Below are 2944 nucleotides of genomic sequence, written 5' to 3' on the forward strand. Positions count from 1 at the left end.
TCCAGTGGTGAGAATCTTTGTCTTCTTGACATTGAGCCTCAATCCATACGGAAGGCTGCAGTCCTTGACTCTCTGCAGCAAGCCCTTCAGGTCCTCCTCAGTTTCAGCAAACAGGGTTGTGTCATCTGCATAACACAGATTGTTGATAGATCTTCCACAAATCTTGACCCCACATTACTCCTCATAGAGCCCAGCCTCCCAGATGATCTGTTCTGCATGCAGGTTGAAAAGTTATGGAGACAGGACACATCCTTGATGTACGGCCTTCCCAATTTTGAACCATGCAGTGTTTCTTTGCTCTGTTCTGATGACTGCCTCTTGGTCCAAGTATAGATTTTGCATTAGCACTATAAAAACATATCCATACCACTACACGCCTACTTGAATGTTGAAGATTAAAAACTGAAGGTATTAAGCATTGACAAATATATGAAGAAACTGAAAATCTCATACATTGCTAGTACATATACAAAGACTTGTATGCCAATGTTCAAAGCAGCTTATTTATAATAATAAAAAGCAGGTTACTACCCTAATAGTTACCACAGCTAAATTGATAAACAAATGTAATGAATAGATTCTCTACATGAGATTTTTAAATTGAAGAAGAAATTTAGATTTTGTAACAGAGAGGTTCAGTTGAAGGCATGAGCATCCTGGTTCTCAATGATGGTTTTTCACATTCACTGGCTATAATGGGCCTTTGACAGGGGGTCATTTCATTTCTTTTCCCCTACGTTTCATCTTGATAAAAATAAATGGCTTTATAGATAGTCTTTAAGATGCAATCTACTCCTACAATCTCCTCATTTGCCCTCTAACGATGTAAAGTTATCACCACATTGTAAAATAATTTTTCATTAGTGTTTGCGTACTCTCCTCTTTGTCTAATAGGGGCACTCTCACAGTGTTTCAGATCAACAAGCATTTTACAGTTGCTTGGACACTTTGGGTCAACCCCTGATGTGTATGTATAATGTTCAGACTGATAATCTAAGGTTGCAAGTTCAAGTTTATCAACCCTTCTGCCATGAATCTGCTTCCATAAAGATTAACAACCTCAGAAACTCAGTAAAGGGTCATTATTAGTTGTATTCAGCCACACTGTAATGGGCTTGATTTTAGTTAGTGTGGGTTGTTTACTTCCTTCCACTGCAGCAATAACTATTAAGCTCTTTATGCTAAGATAATCATTTTAATCTAGCTGCCTCTCTTCATTGCCTTTCTGGTTCTATCTCCTGGAGATCTCAAAGTAAATTCACCCCCTATATGTTTCTTCTCATTCCCAATAAGTTGGAAATGATGCATAAATGATTTCAGAGGCTATAAATTACATGGGTGGATATTGCACATTTTTCTCCTGTGGTGCTACCTGCCTGGGCATTCAAACCACCAGAGCAGCACTACATTTGAGTTAGCACTACAACTGAAAGGGATTTCATGGTGTAAGCTGTCTATTAGTGAAAGTTTTAGTTCCAAGTGGCACACTAATTTCCTTTCAAGAAGCAAACACACTCAGGTCTCAGGAAAGAAATTGGAACTACGTCTTCCTTATTTTCCTTTACTATTACACTAGGGCGCATTGTTTTGGTTCAGCTCATTCAATTCCTTCTAATAAGACTTTTAATCTTGATTAAGTTATATTAGGATATGAGGGTCATTCATCAGCGTAATAATGGAGGTCACTTTCTGAGAACCACTTCTCCCTCTTTTGAAATTACTCTTATCTCCTGTGGATTTTGCCTTTGTTACTACAATGAAGGCATTTTTAAAATAGCTTAATTTATGGCAAGACCCTTGAAATACATATTAGGACATTTTCTCAGCTATTTGTAGGTAGTTTTGCATATAGATATTCATTTTCCCAGACTTTGTATCCTCTTCCTTTGACATGATGTAGGTCATTTAACAATCCTGTAGACTTACTATATAATATTCAAACACAATGATTCTCTTACTTCTCAATGTTCTTCACATCATTTTAATATTAGTCTTGATACTATTAACAGACACTTTCAGTGGTGCAGACTAGGATTATATAATTTTTTATTTTTCAGTATTATACTTCTGGTGATTTAATTTATGGTCAACTGAAATCACAATATCTGGTGTTTTCTGTCCTTTAAAAAGTGTGAACACAATAGTAATTTTTTTCAGGTCTTATGTCAGTTTGAAGACTAAGGTGGTCCTGATTTAAGTTTATGGGTTTTTCCTGGTACGTTTTCTGGGCAATGAAAAAGGATGAGAGAAGAATTGATGCATTTGAGTTGTGGTGAAGGAGAAGAGTGCTGAGTAGAATAAACAGATGTGTCTTGAAGAATGTGCAACCAGAGAGATTTTGGAGGCAAAGATGGCAAAACTTCATTTCATTTCACCTATTTTGGGCATGTTGTTAGAAGAGGCTATTCCTTGAAAATAGTTATCATGCTTGGAAAGGTAAAGGGTCAGCAAAGGAAAGGAAAACCTTTAACAAGATAACTGATATGGTTTTTATATCAAGGGGCTTAAATGTGTCAAGGATGATGCAGGCTAGGACAGGGTATATGTTGTTCATAGGGTCACTATGAATCCTACTCGACTCTGTGGCACCTAACAGCAATAATAGTGTTGCTTGAGAAATGTTAATTGATTCTTCCCTTTAGGTTTTCTAACTCTAGGTTCTTGTATATTTTGTTATAATGCTTTGTATTCTTGAGACGCACCTTATTTGGCTCTCATGTTTCATTATTCCTGCCTTTTATTTTAGTCTATGTTCGAAAACAAAAAGAAAAGCCTGCAAGAATCATCCTCAACTCAATTACACTTAACAACAACAAAATTTTTCAAAGCAAATTTCAGAGTGTCTTTTGACACTCATTTTGGTTTTACATTTCTTTTCTGTATTTTTCTTTTTTCTTTATTATTATTATTATTAATTTCAATGAACATGTACAGATATTTTGGA

The sequence above is a fragment of the Elephantulus edwardii genome, unplaced genomic scaffold (assembly GCF_000299155.1).
Source record: "Elephantulus edwardii isolate Elephantulus edwardi_28Jun2011 unplaced genomic scaffold, EleEdw1.0 scaffold00007, whole genome shotgun sequence".
NCBI classification, from domain to species: domain Eukaryota; kingdom Metazoa; phylum Chordata; class Mammalia; order Macroscelidea; family Macroscelididae; genus Elephantulus; species Elephantulus edwardii.